At 44.0% G+C, this 16,572-nt stretch overlaps 1 protein-coding gene across 4 annotated transcripts in view; it reads left to right on the top strand.

Annotated features, from left to right (window-relative positions):
• The first annotated feature begins 5,847 nt into the window (after positions 1-5,847).
• Positions 5,848-16,572, top strand: part of STAU1 (staufen double-stranded RNA binding protein 1) — a 40,134-nt gene continuing 29,409 nt past the window's right edge. For 2 of the 4 annotated variants that reach the window (XM_081867694.1, XM_081867691.1), the window contains exons 1-2: positions 5,849-6,024; positions 16,264-16,331. The gene's annotated coding sequence lies outside the window, so the exon portion shown is untranslated. Of the gene's footprint in view, positions 6,025-15,657; positions 15,850-16,263; positions 16,332-16,572 lie in introns of all 4 variants that reach the window. The other 2 variants (XM_081867692.1, XM_081867693.1) reach the window with 2 other exon arrangements.

The following is a 16,572-nucleotide window of genomic DNA, read 5'->3' as shown; positions in this document are numbered from 1 at the left end:
AAGGAATTCACAGAGCACATCAACAAGTTCACTGAGATTATTCAAAGAATTGATTTGACTCCCAAAGCTTTTGATGAAGATACAAAGATAGCATTTTTGTTATCATCACTTGGACCACGCTTTAGCGCATTTGTAAGTTTGATGGATCATAGACAAGGTCTGACTTTTAAAGACTTGATTGGTTATTTAAAAGAAGAATGCAGAGATAGAGCTGAATCTCCAGTGAGAAATGCTAGAAGCAAGGACAGCAGTTATGCATCTAGGCAATGTACAAAGTCCAAAGAGATGCCTAAGAAAGTGATTTGTTTCAATTGTAACAAAGAAGGACACATTGCAAAGAATTGCAAGGCTCCTAAAGCCAAGAAACCCCACCCCTTTCAGCCAAAAGGAGAAAAGAAGGGGAAATGCGAATGCACATGGCTACTGCAAGAAAGGAATTTAGCTGTCCAGAATCGTGAAAATAGACGTAATAAATGGATAATTGATTCAGGTGCCAGCTCACATTTTTCATATAAAAAGGACTATTTTAATGAGATAAATGATGAAGAAGGATCTGAAATTGAAATTGCAGATGGGAACATTGTTAAAGCAAAAGGTGCAGGTTCCATGAGTCTGAAATGCAATATAAACAATGAATGCATTGAGAACACAATCTCTAGAGTTTTGTATGTACCAGAGCTGAGCTGCAATTTAATCAGCGTGTCCACATTGGACAAGAAAGGTTTCCAGATCACATTTGGAAATGGAGAATGCAAGGTGACTAGAAATGGCAAAGTGTTTGCTCAAGCAGAGCTAATCAATGGTGTATATGAGCTTGATCTTTCAGAGAATCAGTCTGCAAAAGTGGCACATTCCAGCCAGAAGGATGAAGCAGATCTGGACCTGTGGCACAGAAGGCTTGGACATAGAGACACCAACGTCATTCTGGATCTACAGAAAAGAGATCTTGTAAGAGGTTTGCAGGTAAAGCAGAGCAACAAAGCTCCAGCAAAGTGCATAAGCTGTATTACTGAGAAGGCTGTAAAACCTTCATTTCCACGTTGTGCAGAACAAAGAAGCAACAAAGTGCTTGACATAGTGCACACTGACATATGTGGACCCATGAATGTTCCCTCACTGGGAAAGAATAGATACATTTTAATATTTCTGGATGACTTTTCAAGATTTTGTGTTGTGTATTTCCTCAAAGAGAAGAGTGAGACAGTGGACAAGCTCCAGGAATACATTGCCATGGTCAAGAATAAATTCCAAAGAGCTCCAGCTGTGCTAATGAGCGACAATGGAGGTGAGTACTGCTCAAATGAAATGCAGGCTCTCCTGGCCAAGGAAGGAATTGCACATGTAACCACAATTCCTTACACACCACAGCAGAATGCCGTAGCTGAGAGAAAGTTTAGGTCCATTATGGACATGACAAGGTGCATGCTAAAGGATGCATGTTTGCCACAGAAGCTGTGGGCCGAAGGAGTGTACACGTCGGTCTATTTGCAGAATAGACTGCCAACTAAAGGTGCAGAGCGCACACCATTTGAACTTTGGCATGGGAAAGCTCCCAATCTGTCGCACATACGTGTGTTTGGAAGTCCGTGTTACTTCCACGTGCCCAAGGAACACAGACACAAGCTTGACTCCAGGGCAAAAGCAGGTATCCTGGTGGGATACGCCTCTGGAGGCAAAGGATATAGAATTATGGACTTACAAACTGGTAAGACAAATGCATACCATGCGGTTTATGTTGATGAATATGGAAAGGTAGACACTAAGAACACTGTTGTGGATTCTTCAAATGAGTCAGAAAGGACTCAAGAGTTTGTATATTTCCCTTTTGAGACCCCACAAAGTACTAATCTGCCTTCGAGTGTTACAGCGCCCCCTACAGGCGACGCACCAGAAGACGCAGAGGACCAGAACCCTGGCGGCACCAGAGACGAAGATGAGGACTCAGATGGGGACATGCCTGCGTTGGAGGAGGATGAGGAAGCTGATGCGGTCGCAGAACCAGAGGTCAGGCGCTCGTCCAGAACCAACAAAGGTGTCCCACCATTACGGTTGTCCTACTTTGCAGGGTCGGCGTTTCCACAAGAACCTTCCACTTGGGAAGAGATACAGGAGATGCCAGCTGCAGAAGCCAGTCTCTGGAGGAAGGCCGCGCAGGAGGAGATGGATGCACTGCATCAGAACAAGACCTGGACACTCACTGAGCTGCCTCCCGGTAAGAAGGCCATTGGCAGTAAATGGGTTTTCAAGGTTAAGAAGGGGTCAGAAGGAGAAGTGCAGCGCTACAAAGCTAGACTTGTAGCACAGGGATTTTCACAGCGTTTTGGTGAAGATTACGATGAAGTTTTTGCACCAACTGTGAGGTACAGCAGCGTAAGAATGCTTTTAAGCATTGCAGCCTCCAAGAAAATGAGAGTGAAACACATAGACATTGCTACCGCTTTTCTACACGGGCAGATTTCTGAAGAAATCTATATGAAACAGCCCAAAGGTTTTGTGAAACCACATGAGGCACATTTAGTGTGCAAACTGCAGAAAGGACTTTATGGACTTAAACAGGCTGCTAGAGCCTGGAACCAGAAGTTGCATAAAATGCTGACGCAACTTGGGTACAAGCAAGGCGACGCTGACAAGTGCTTGTACAGTAAGTCAAATAATGGACAATTCTCATATATCTTAGCATTTGTTGATGACCTGATTATTGCCACAGCAAGTGAGAAAGACTATACACAGATAGTAAAACACCTTAGCAAAGAGGTGGAGGTCAAGGAGCTAGGAGATGTCCAGTACTACCTCGGGATCCAGGTGGAAAGAGAAGAGGACGGCTCATTTCTTCTCAGCCAAAGACAGAAGATCCACGAGCTGATTGAGCACATGCAGATGCAAGACGCACATCCAGTTGCTACACCGATGGCTACTGACTTCCTGAAGAATCAGCAGGATTCGAAGCAGTTGCCAGACACCAATGACTACAGGTCGGCGATTGGTAAACTTTTGTATTTAGTTACCACATGTAGACCTGACTTAGCAAATGCTGTGGGGATTCTTAGCAGAAAAGTGAATTCTCCCACTGAGCATGATTGGGCAGGTGTAAAGAGGGTGGTGCGATATTTGAAGGGTACCATGAATTGTAAATTAAGGTTACCAGCCGTCAGAGACCCTAAGTTGGTTGGGTATACTGATGCGGATTGGGCTGGGGATAATGCTGATTATAAATCAACAAGTGGTCATGTTTTCATGTTTGGTGATGGACCTGTTTCATGGGGCAGTTATAAACAGAGCTGTGTAGCATTATCTTCCACAGAATCAGAATACGTTGCAGCAACAGAAGCCTGCAGAGAGATCGCCTGGCTTGATCAACTCATAAAGGACTTTGGGTTGGTGAGAAAAGGGCCTGTCAGCTTGCTAGAGGACAATCAAAGTTGCCTGAAGCTGACGCAGAGTGAGAAGTTCCTGGCCAGAACAAAACACATTGGGGTTAAATACCACTACATACGCCAGATGATCCAGGATGGACTTGTGGAACTATCCTACTGCAGCACCCAAGAGATGACTGCTGACATCCTGACGAAACCCCTACCAAGAGAGAGTTTCCAGAATCTACGTGTCAAGCTGGGACTCTGGGTGGTTGAATAAAGTTGTTTATGTTTTGTATAATGTTGTATTGCCTGAGAAGGGGTATGTGGGATGTAAACACAGGAGCAGTCAATGACAACATTCCTAGAGTGTACATGTTAGAACATGGGGAGGGATGTCTGTCCAGCAAGCAGGTAAACTTCCTGGGGACGGACTTCCTCCGCATGTGACCAGAGGTGGGTGTGGCCTCACCTGTGCAGGTAATGATAAAAGCACAGGGCAGGCAGCCACTCTCTCTCTTGCCTCTTGCCTCTTGCCTCTCTGCCATCTTCATCTTCTGAAGGAGCAACATGCCCTCTTGGCTCTCAGCCAAGAGAGGACAGTACTATCTTCCTATAAGTGCATGTTTCTAAGTGCATGTAACCTTTTTAAGCCTGCCTACCTTCTGGGATCATATTGTGAACAGAACGTGAGTAAACTCTTTTATACTTTTATAAAGACTGTGTCGTGTCTTGTATTTTAAGAGGGAACAAAAGGGGAAATTACCAGAGTAATTATTATAGAGGTTCTAGCGAACCTGTGCAAGCGTTACCGTTGCGAACTTAAAGGGGAATGTCTATAAACTCTGCTGATATTTTGGGAACTTGTTAGTACAAGTTGGATAAGGATATAATTAGTCAATATATCCTCTCCTGCACCCCAGAACATTCCCACAATTAGGACATGCGGCAGCGCGCAGCCTGTAAGCTCTCGCCCACTCGTTTGCCACATAAGCACTTTGCGGAAGCTCCTTGGGGGGCGGACTTGCTTTAAATAGAGCAGCATGCTTGGCTCAGCGGCTTCCAGTACTACTTCGTAAAAGACTACGATACCCAGCACCCACAGTTACTTTCTCAAGTTTTAGTCGGAGCTTGACGGAAAGGAGGCACTACAAACCCCTAGGAGTCAGAAAACACATGTTGTAATCTTCCAGTCCGTTCCATAGATAAGGCTGCAATTGCAAACCCTATATTGCTTGAAGGAGTGGTGCGAGAGCTTTTGATCTAGCTTAATTAGAAAACTGTTGAAACTAGTATCTGCCCCCCCGCCCGGAATCTTGCGTTCCCAGAGCGAAAGTGATCTCTTACTGATCTGGAGGTCAAATCTGATGATTCAGGCCACAGTTTCAAAAAGGAGAGGATTTTATGGCGCTGCAATGTATTCACTTTTATGATTCAGAAAGAGTACGCGGAATGAAGCAACCTTTAAGCCTAAGATGGTAAAGCGGCGCCCCTCTAGGTATTCTTGGACTCCAACTCCCATCAGCCCCAGCCAGCGTAGCCAAAGCTCAGGGATGAAAGGAGTTATGGGTCAACAACGTCTGGAGAGGGGGGGATATGGGGTCCCCACGCCTGCTTTATGCAAAGAAACACAATACGTATCTGCGGACCTGTTGGTTGGTGCCTTAGAATCCAATAAAAGGAGGACGTGGGTGCTACTTAGAGCAAAACTGGGATTCCAGAGAAATAATTCCTGTCTCAAATAATGGTTGTTTATTAAGGAATCCTGCCATCCAGGTTCTTCATTCGTCCAAAACTTAACCGCGAAATAACAGATACCAATATTATACAATGCTGGACCGTCCCTTCTGTTTCCTTCCCCGCCCTAAATCTACTCGAGACTCCGAAAACAGTTCATTCAGCTCGTTGCACCCGCTATCTTTAAGAGGAACGGAACACAGGGTGCAATTCTGCGTAAGCAAAGCCTCGTTGCTCTTCACTGGTCTTCTCAGCTGAGAAAGGAAAACAAGCATGTCCACCTGGGACCTCCCGCGAGGGCCAACCTTGGGGACCCGACAGGAATTGTTTCCTCCCAGCTCACACGCCCCGCATTCCCCGCTGCGCGAAGCCCCACTACCTCCCTCCCCGCATCCTCCGGCGCGGCTGCGGCCGGGAGTCCCGGGGTTTCTGGTTGGAAAGCGCGTGGCGGCAGAGATGTCACTTCCCCTGCGAGCGCAGCATGCTGGGAAATGTAGTCTCGCCTCCTTCGCAAAGGGGGGAGGGAAAACGAGAGCGAGCTGCAGACTCGGACGGGCCGCTTAAGTGACAGCCGCGGGGCATGCCGGGAGGAGTAGTCCCGCCGGCCGGAGAAGCCGGCCCGTGCCCGGATTGGCGGCGCGCTCCGCGCTGGGCGGTGCTATAAATAGCTGCGAGAGGCCTGGTTGGCTCCTCCTCCTCCCCCCCCCCCACGCCGTCGCGTGGTGCCGTCACTTCCTTCCCGGCCGGAGCTGGCCCCGCTCATTCTCTTTAGTGTTTGCCCTGTGTCTGCCGCCGCCGCGACTCGCTCGCCTTCCCCCCCCTTTCCCCGGACCCCCCCCTCTTCGGCCTGCCAGCTGCCCATGGACTGAGCCGCCCCACGGCCCGCCCGCCAAGACGAGCCGGCCCGGGAGCCGCAGCCCAAAACAACCGCCAGGTGAGGGGCGGAGAAGCAGCGGGCGGGTGGGCAGCCGGGCGGGCAGGCAGGCAGGCAAGGCGGGCGTCCCTCCCAGCCGCCCCCCGCCCGCCCCTCCTACCGCGGCGCTGGGATATGCGGGAGGGGAGAGGCCTCGGCCGGGCCTGCGCTTGGGCTTGGGCCTGTGGACGGGGCGCGGGAGACGAGGCTGGGGCCCCTCAGGCGGCGGCCGGGCTGGGGGGCGCGGGTGGGCTGCTGGCAGGTGGGGGGCTGGAGGCTGCCAGGCTCTGCCTCCTGTTCTTTAGGGGAAGGTGTTCGTGGGGAGCTGGCTTGAAGACCCACCACTCCGCCCTTCTTTCGACTCCGACCCGCCTTCTCTCCTGTCCGTCCCGGGCTCTTCCCGCCGCCGGCTCGCTCTCCCTCCTTGCTCTGCTCGTGGGCTTCCCAGAGGCACCTGTGAGAGAGCAGGAGGCCGGGCTTGGGAGGCCTTTCCACCCCCACCCTGTGGCCTGATCCTGCAAGGGTCGCCTTACGTTTTCCTCCTGGCCGGCGCTCCTGTTAACAGGGATCTTCGCCGCGCGCATAGCAAAGTTCGTGGCGGGCAGGGAGAGCGTAGGAAGGGAAGGTTGCGTTCTGGCTAGCCCGAATTACCTGTGCAAAAAAAGGGGAACGGGGTAATTGGTGACACATCTCTGCCCAGTGGGCTACAATAGTACATGTCTCTGCCCCAGCTCTTCATCTTGCCTTTCTGGATCGGGTGAGATTGTGCAGCCTGCTCAACGTTTCTTGACAGTCACGTGCATTGTGTTCTTAATGTGTACATGCCTTGCCAAGTTCCCTGATGTTCTCGTCTTGTACCTGTGCGAGACAGGTGGTAATGCTTCTCTATCCTGGGTTGTGTCAGTTGCAGGGCATGTGCTTTCTCATTTCTCTGGTCAAGAAAATAATGCTGGAGTGTAGAGCCTGTAATTTAAATCCTGTAGTGTTTACTGGATCACACTTTGGTTGCTTCAGGCTTCTCCCAAGACATGCTTTCTCCAAGATAGCCTTGGAATATTGCTGTCAAGTTTCAGTTTAATTGGGGGGAAAGTCTTTTGTGTTCTCGCTTACAAACATAATGCTTTCATCTCCTAATGGAAGTAATGAATGGCTTAATGGCTCTAATGGTTTAATCTTTTTCCACTATATATGCCCGCAAACTTAATTGGTCTCCTGTCGTTTAACTTTAGCAATATGAGCAAGCTTTTGATGTGTACTCTTTTCCACTTCAGCCTGGAACCAGAACCACTTCTGAAACTTAAATAGTTTTGTATTTGCATATGTTGCTTCATCTTTGGTGATATGAATTTTTCATTTTATTTCAAAGCATTTATATACCACTTACTACTTCAGTGTGCAGTCTAAAAAACAAAACAATATATCTTTAATACATAAAAACAAAAAAAAACCCTATAAAAGCAAATAAAGCAAATTCAGAAGATTCAAATATGTGAAGCAAAGTCAGGGGAAGCCAGGGTGAAAAGATACATCTTCACAAGACTTCTGCAGCAACTGATGGTTGCTGCTTCACATACAGCAGAAGGAAGGGATGCCCGTTTTTGGGTCACCACCATATGATATTCTGTAGGATGCACAAGTTGAATTTCCTGAGATGATCTAAGAACAGGGGCAGGTAGTCTTCCAGAGTTTTATATATCAACAGGACCTTGAACATGCTCTGGTACTTATTGGTAACCGGTGCAGTTCATTCAGTTCAGGTGTAATATGTGCACATCTTGGTGCTCCACTCAGCAGCCTGGCCGCAGCATTCTTCACCAGCTGCAGGTTTTGAACCAGACCCAAAGGGAGCCCCACATAGAGCACATTACAGTAGCGACGTGAATCACAGTAGCTAACCATGTCCAGGAAAGAACATAGTTGGCATATCAGCCTAACACTGTGCCCGAATTTGATGAGTGCTTCTAGTGGTTTCATATAGTTCCATCTGTACTCCCATGAAAGGAGCAGGTTCATCATTTGGGGGTGTTCCTTGATTCAGTACTGTCACTGGAGGCTCAGGAGGCCTCAGTAGCTGGTTTTGCCTTTTCTCAGCTCTGGCAGATTCACTTTAGGACAGAGAAGATTTGACCACAGTATTCCATGCTCTGAGAACTTCCAGAATGGATTATTTCAACATGCTTTACATGGGGCTTCCCTTGAAGACGACTCAGAAACTTCAGTTGGTCCAAAGTGCAGCAGCTGGAGGCTCCATTTAGATCTCCTATAACCCCTCTTTTAAAACAGCTGCACTGGTTACTAGTTCATTTCCCAGCACAATTCAAAGTCTCTCATTAGTGTTTAAAGCCCTATTCAACTTTATTTGGGCTCCAAATATTTGAAAGACCACCTCCTTCCCTACAGACCCTCTTGCATGCTGAGACCAGCAGAAGGGGCACTCTTGGAAGTTCCTGCAGGTGACAGCCAGGAGAGGGCATTCCATGTGGTGGCTTCTAAATCCTGGAATTCCCTCCCCACAGAGTTATGTCTGGCACCTCCATTATGCACCTTCCAAAATGCTGTATAATGGAGGTGTGGATCTTTAGGACCCACCTTATTTTTACTATTGCAACTTTAAACTGTTTTTAATATTGTGCTTTAATGTTCTAACCTGCCCTGGAACCTTAGAGTGAAGGGTGGGTAATAAAAAAATATTAATAATACTAAACAGGGGGCAGATGCATAATCTCCCAATCCAGTTCTCTGAATCAGTCCTGGTGAGTAGGAATTATAGCGAACAATACTTTGTCACAGTCACATTGTCACACTTTACTATATGCTTGAACTTGAAAATATTTTAATACTGTGGGTTTCATGGAATCGTAAAGCTAAATCCTGTAGAAGTTACCGGTAACTGGTAGTCAAGGGACCAATGCAATTTTTGATATATTTAAAATATCAGTCTGGTTGTTTTAAGTCATGTTCTAAATAGCGCTGTATGGTGACCCTACAAACCAAACACTTGATCAAATAGATATTCAACATTGCACCAGAATGTTGAACATTTTTTATTAAATTCAGCTTTGCTATACTGTATTCTGTGCTATATATTATCAAAACAAAATAAAAAAATTCCTTCCAGTAGCACCTTAAAGACCAACTGAGTTAGTTCTAGGTATGAGCTTTCGTGTGCATGCACACTTCTTCAGATACTTGGTATCTGAAGAAGTGTGCATGCACACGAAAGCTCATACCTAGAACTAACTCAGTTGGTCTTTAAGGTGCTACTGGAAGGAATTTTTTTATTTTGTTTTGACCATGGCAGACCAACACGGCTACCTATCTGTATATATTATCAGACATTCATACCTGACTAGTAAGATGCTCTCTCAGATTAAAGCTTCAATCTTAATAACTCTTAACTAGGAAATGTCATATAGAACTTAGTGATACTTAATGCATGATAGGACTGTGAAAGGAGAAGGAAGTGAATTTACCCTTTTGTGACACTAGTAAAGTCATATTCCAAAGACTTACTGGGGGATGATTAATGCATGGCCTGTATATCCCTTGATTACACAACATCTGACAAACAACTGCTAAGGGTGTGAACTGAATCTGTTGAAAAACATTGTTTAGGAGTAAATACAGATCTATCTGTGATGGCTTATTTATACATGTTGTGTGAAGCTGCAGTCAACAAGTAGTAAATGCAAATGTGTGAACTTGTTTGTAAAACCTAGGCTAAGATTGGTTTTGGGCATATGCAAAAGTGTCTGAAGTGCAGTGTGAAGAATTTGTCTCTACCAGTTGCTCTGCTGCTTAGCAAAACTCTTAAGTAAACTGAAAGCGATTGCAGGAACAAACTGAAGTGGGGCCATAGGGGATATTCCTTTGACACTTCCTTGAGTAGTATACCATGGGATGATCCATAACATCAAAATTATGATGGTGGAGATATGACCTTGTGCAGTGTTCTTCGATCTTGGATCCCTAGATGCTGTTGGACTACAGTTCCTGTCATCCTTGACCTTTAACCATGTTTGCTGGGGATGATGGGTTTGTAGTTGAACAATATATGCGAACAATATCTGGGGCCCAAAGGTTAAACAGTAGTCTAGTGTATGAATACTGCCCTTTGTGCAGACCTGTTGGATGAGAGGAAAGAAAGAGGGGCTGAAATGGAATTGAGAGCAGAGCTAGAGACTTTCTGTGGACCAAGCTTGCTCACCTACCTCTGCTGCTTCCTTCCCCATGTTTAGCCTGCAACATGGTGCCTCCTTCTGTTGTCTTTTTTAACTAAATATTTCTGTTTGCCTTTCCTTTTTCTCCATTTTATTATCATAAAAGTTGATAGTGCTGCTAGTGTGACCCACGATAGAGCGTCACAACCTACCAGTTGTTGTGCATCTGCCATACATGACCTTACTTATTGTGTTATTGCAGACAGCCTGAATTGAGTTAGGGTGGCAAATTCACCAGTTTCAGAAGCATTAATGCTTTTTTCCTTTTATAGCATGGTGTGCTGTTGAAAGTCTCAAAGAGGCCATTTGTACAATTGTGCAGCTACAACGAAAGGATTGCTGCAGGTACCATCGGTATTAGCCATCAATTTTGGAATTGGCAGTCTTTCTTAAAACATGCTTACCCTGCTATCTTTGTGTTTGGCAGACTGAATTCTTTCCATTTCAAAGTGTTTGGGTACCTTTTGACATGGAACATACAGGCTAAAGGGACCAGGAAATAGTGTGTGTGTGTGTATTTTGTTGTTTTTCACTTTTCACAACTACAGAATGCATTCCATCAGGGAACTCATAGGTACAAATCTTGCTCGAATGAATGGTAATTGAGCCAAAGCACTGGTGCGTACCCTTCATTTCACTTCCTATATAAGTCAGTTGCAACAAAACCAGAGTCTTGTAGAGAGAGGCTTAACGTTGGGCAGATTTATTATGGCATAAGCTTTTCTTGATGCATCCAGTAGCTTTTCCTGTAAATAATTACCTGGTTCCCCCATATTTTTATTGGGAAATTTCTAAACCAATTAATATTTTAAATACCATAATGATGGACAATAAAGGTACAACAAATAGCTTCAGACAAAAAACCCCAGAAAAAACCTAGGTTCCCTCCTCCCAGTTTTTCTGATCTGGTACCCCCCCCCCACCACCACCACTGGTATGCCTTTCACATATCTAGATATTGCCTGTCTTTCTGGGGAAACGTATAAAAAATAGCATCCAACGAAATGTACAGTATACAACATCTCAGCCTGTCTTACTTCAGGGAGCAGACTGTAGACTGAACAATAAGGCAGTTCTTCTTACCAGTTACCGGTAATTCTTCCCTAATCTTTTCCTTCTTTAATTGCTTTTTATTGAGTTTTAAAATTATTATTCATATACATATCCCATTCACTCTTAAACATATATTGTGCACATATATCAACCAAACAATAACAATATTTCTTTACAAGTGACTTCCCACCACCTCAGTGCGGCTTCTTGTTTCTTCCTTCTCTTTTCAACTGTGTTGTTTTTCCTTATTACCCTTCTCTTACGCAATATTTCTTATCTGTTCTTTACTTTGCAAAATTTATTCGAAACGTATCAGTTATTTTATCTGAGAACAGTGTTTTCCATATAATCTTTTCCATCTGATGGCAACTCAGTTTAGAGAAGTTTTTAATGTTTAATGCTGTATTGTGTTTTTAACATTCGGTTGGGAGCCACCCAGAGTGGCTGGGGAAACCCAGCCAGATGGGCAGGGTATAAATAATATATTATTATTATTATTATTATTATTATTATTATTATTATTATTATTATAATACATTCCCACTCCTTTTTAAAATTTTTGTTTGGTTGGTTCCTAATTGCCTCTGTCATTTTTGCTAATTCCAAATACTAACACAATTTGATTTGCTATTCTTCCTTTGTTGGTGTCTTATCACCCTTCCAATTTCTAGCGATTAACATTCTTGCTGCTGTTGTAGCATATAGGAACGCCCTTTTTAATCATTTGAAGTATCAATTGTCTTAATGCCCAGAAGAAAGGCTTCAGGTTTCTTCTCAAATGTTTTTTGAACATTTTTAAAAAATTCATCATAGACAAAATTCCCCCCAAAATTAATTTTGTCACAATCCCACCACATGTGGTACATCATTCCTTCCCCTTGATTACACCTCCAGCATACACTTGACTTTGATTTATATATTTTGGCCAGTTTTCTGGGGGTTATGTACCACCTGTTATAGCATTTTCATGATGTTTTCTTTTATTGTGTAGCAGGCTGTAAATTTTAAATCCTTTTGCCACAATCTTTCCCAATCCTCCATCTGGATGGAGTACCCAATTCTTCCCTGTTCTATCCCTTTTAGCATGTCATAGTATGAGTCCCTAGTCATGTACTGTCCAGCACAATGAAAATGTAGTTGGTATATCTGAAGTTCCTGGGGTTTTGAGGAACAGTGTTCTTTAGAACCACAAGAAGATTGAACTCTAGGTTATCTGTGTTGGTAATAAGTGAACCCCTGAAAATGTTGATGATAAAAACATTCAGGACCCCATAATGTACATGTTAAGACCTGAAAATCCAATCTTGGGGAGCATGCTTGAATCCAAATGTACTCTCTCTTTCTTTCTCCACACACACACACACACACACACACACACACACACAGTGCATTGGCAAAAAAACAGCACATACCACAAATATATTACTGAGCATAGCACAAATCATAGTGGTAGTAATGTAATCTTGTAGTGCCATTAAGATGGCTCTTGCAAGCAAACTAGCAAAACATGAGGGGAGAGGTGGGTTCTTCCTCTGTCTTGCAGTCATATGTAACACTGACAATCTGCACTGTTAGGAACATCAAAGCATGTCCATGTTTTTAAGAAGAGGTCTGGCTAGTTTTGCCTGGAGCAAGAGAGAGCTTGATCTGTAAGCAATTGGTGAATAGTTGGGTAGATTGCAAACTATTTTTTGGCTTGCAGTGTAGTTACAGAACTTCTGTAGTAGATTATCTAACATGTAAAGCTGCTGTTGTTATTTCCATTTCAAACTTATTTGCTACATGTTATTGCATGTGACTTCTGTAAATGACAGACATAAGACACCTCTGTCCCTAGGAACGTAAAGGTTAAACGTTCAGGCAGTCGGGAAACAAGTACCGGTACTTAAATTCCCACCAATTATTCTTAGAACTTTGAAAGAAATGTAGACAAATCACTTGGTGGCTGGCAAGTGTTACACCCCAGCATGGGGTTTTAATAACTATAATAGACCCCAGTATTCAGAGGCTGCAACCTATTTGGACGTGTGTACCACGAGCACACTATCGTATAACCTGCGTGTGAGCTCTTTACGGGCTGTTATGCTAACTTGATAGATCATGTTTCTACATAGCCTATTGAAGTCTTGACATTTTGCCTTGCTTACCTTGGTTTTTAAGAGACTCTGAATGTAACTTTTTGGTAATAATGATCCCATGGTACAAGCATAAGTCAAAGCTGTAGATTAGGAGTGGGGAGCCTTTGGCCCTCCAGATATTGCTGAGCTACAACTCCCATCAGCCCTAGCAAGCAATGCCAGCATCTGTAGTCCCACAAAAGTAATAATAATAATAATAATTTTTATTTATACCCTGCCCTCCCCAGCCAAGGCCAGGCTCAGGGCGGCTAACAAGCAATAATAAAAACAAGTTGAATGATTACAACTTAAAAACAAAATTAAAATACAACATTAGAATATTGAAACATTAAAATATTAAAATGTAGCCTCATCACAGGAGGAGAAAGAAAAAGAAAAAAGAAAGAGAGGGAGGGAATCAAATTGGCTCCAAGCCAAAGGCCAGGCGGAACAACTCTGTCTTATAGGCCCTGCGGAAAGAAATCAGATCCTGCAGGGCCCTGGTCTCATGAGGCAGAGCATTCCACCAGGTTGGAGCCAGTGTTGAGAAGGCCCTGGATCTGGTTGAAGCTAATCTAACTTCCTTAGGGCCCGGGACCACTAGGGTGTTGCTATTTATGGACCTTGAGGCTCTCCGTGGGGCATACCGGGAGAGGCGGTCCCGTAGATACGAGGGTCCTAGGTCGTGAAGGGCTTTAAAGGTCAAAAGCAGCACCTTAAATCTGACCCTGTACTCCACCGGGAGCCAGTGCAGCTTGAAAAGCACTGGGTGAATATGCTCCCATGGCAGAGACCCTGTGAGGAGCCTCGCTGCAGCATTCTGCACCTGCTGGAGTTTCTGGGACAGCTTCAAGGGCAGCCCCGCGTAGAGTGAATTACAGTAGTCAAGCCTGGAGGTGACCGTCGCATGGATCACTGTGGCCAGGTCAGGGCGGGAAAGGTAAGGGATGTATGTAGTGTATGTATGGCATCTTCTACAACACACAAGAATAATGAATTATATGTATAGGGCAGCAAATCTTTCCCAGCAGGATGTGTGTGTAACAAGCTGGATGGAGATCAGGAAGAGTCTCTAGAATCTTTTTATCTTGAGCTTTATTGTAGTCACTAGCATCCCTAATCTCCAGTGACAAATAAATGTGTTGTCTTTTAAAGCATTGTCAGGTCAGTTTTCTCTAGTTTGTGGTACAACTTGGCCTTGTTGCTGATGCTCCATAAAACTCCTAGCTAGCTACATATCTCCACATATTGCATCATTTGATCCGTTTATCTTGCAGAGGAGGAAGCTGTATGCATATTTTGTCTAACATCTCCACTGTTACATATCAGGACTGGTGTAGCCATCTTTTATGCTCACAACAACATTGACTAGGAGTGAGGAAAAAGGAAATCTGATAGGGTGACATTCTAACCAAAATGCATTCCATTTCGCTAGCCGCTCTAACTTTATTCTTCATGGTCATCAGATTTCTGCAGTCCACCACTTCCTTTGTACAAAACAGTAAGCATGTCACAATTATGTTGGGGCACAGGGCAGTTGTTTAACATGAGGATGTGTTGCAGTAACTAACTTGGATTAATCTAAGGCGTTTGCCATGAAGAAATTACTATTTAAATAGGAAGGTTCATGAATGTTCTGTAACTTTTTTAAAAAGTGCAGCACTGATCAAAGTATCTGTAAAAGCTACTTTTTGAAATGCACTCAGGCCTGATTTAAGTTCGCACAGCTGGTTTCACTTAACTATGCATGATTGGGCATGGCTGTCATCACACTTCAATTGGGTTTCATTCCCTATAAAATGTAGAGAGTTGACACACCTGGAATTCACAGCCCAAGTGTGTTGGTGTGGTTGAAGACTTAAATCAGGGGGTCATTGCTACACTAACTGCTTATAAACCCACACAGGTAGGTTTCTTGCACATTCCTGGCATCATATTTTAATGGACTCTATAAACAATGAAGTATTATTTATTGGTTCCACTTAATCTTAACTGGAGGGGACAGCAAGCTATGAAATCTCAGAGCAGGCTGCCTTTCTGTTGTCAGAGCAGAAAGACATGTATTATCAGTGTGAGCTTTATATGTGTGTGCTTATGTGTGTGTGTATAATTCTGATTTGTGCAGGGCTGAGAAGAGGCTGTTAATAGGTAGCACCAAGATACAGTTAAGAAGGCACTGTTGCCAAAATTAAACACAGTTCAAGCATACTTACAGGGCTTGTTTTGGCAAAATGGAAACAAGACTCTCTGTTCTCTTTCTTCAGGATCAACAACTTGCTGGCTCTAAAGGGGAGGCATCAAATATTGTCATTTAACCACCTCAAAAATGTTTGGAATAGTGAAATGCTTCAAAACAGCCTTTTGAGGAGTGAGCTGGCTTTGTTTAGATTTAGGTTTATTCAATTTATGAATCGCTTCCAACAACAAAAAGCCCTGAAGCGATTTGCAGCAAGAAGGTAATACAATATTTAAAAGCACAAATATAAACATTCAGATTAAAAACATCCAGTTGATGATGCCCAGGAAGACAAAAACACCTTTGCCTGAGGCCAAAATGATGACAGAGTTGGTGCCAGGCGTGCCTCCCTTTTGAGAGTGTCAAATAATTACTGGCTAATTTTTAACTGTAATGGGTGCTGTCTCTTGAAGACCCTCTCTGAAATGACTTCATAGCTAACACTTCTGAAAAAGTAAACATTTCTGAACCTTTCAAAGTATATGTGCTGAACAATTTTATCTAATGAGAATTTTTCTCCAAATGTTGCTCCTGGTAATGTTGATAAGTACCGGTAGTTCATTGTGGAATAGTATAATACTGTACTACTCAAAAGCATCTTTCTAACTTTCTCCCCTTTTTCTTTTGTTTATAGGCAATCTCCAACATATAAATCCCCTTGGAACTAAAGCTAAAGCTACACTGTCCCTGGATCACTTAAAGGTACAGGAAGTTGGGTATTCTGAAAGTCCAGCAGCTCTTTATCACTGGCTGATATTTTGGGGTGGACACAAGTATATGGGAGTTCTGTTGCAGTTTCCTATCTTAAGATGCTGCTTTAATGTCAGTTGTATCCAAAGCCATCAGTACTTGAGCTGAACAGACATATGCACTTCTCCCTACTGCAGCACCCTCCTGCACCCTCAAAAAAACACTGCTGTGGGTGGTTAGAGAAACTGCTTCT

The sequence above is a fragment of the Podarcis erhardii genome (assembly GCF_964252035.2).
Source record: "Podarcis erhardii genome assembly, chromosome: 6".
Classification (NCBI taxonomy): domain Eukaryota; kingdom Metazoa; phylum Chordata; class Lepidosauria; order Squamata; family Lacertidae; genus Podarcis; species Podarcis erhardii.
This window is presented reverse-complemented; position numbering and strand designations above follow the sequence as displayed.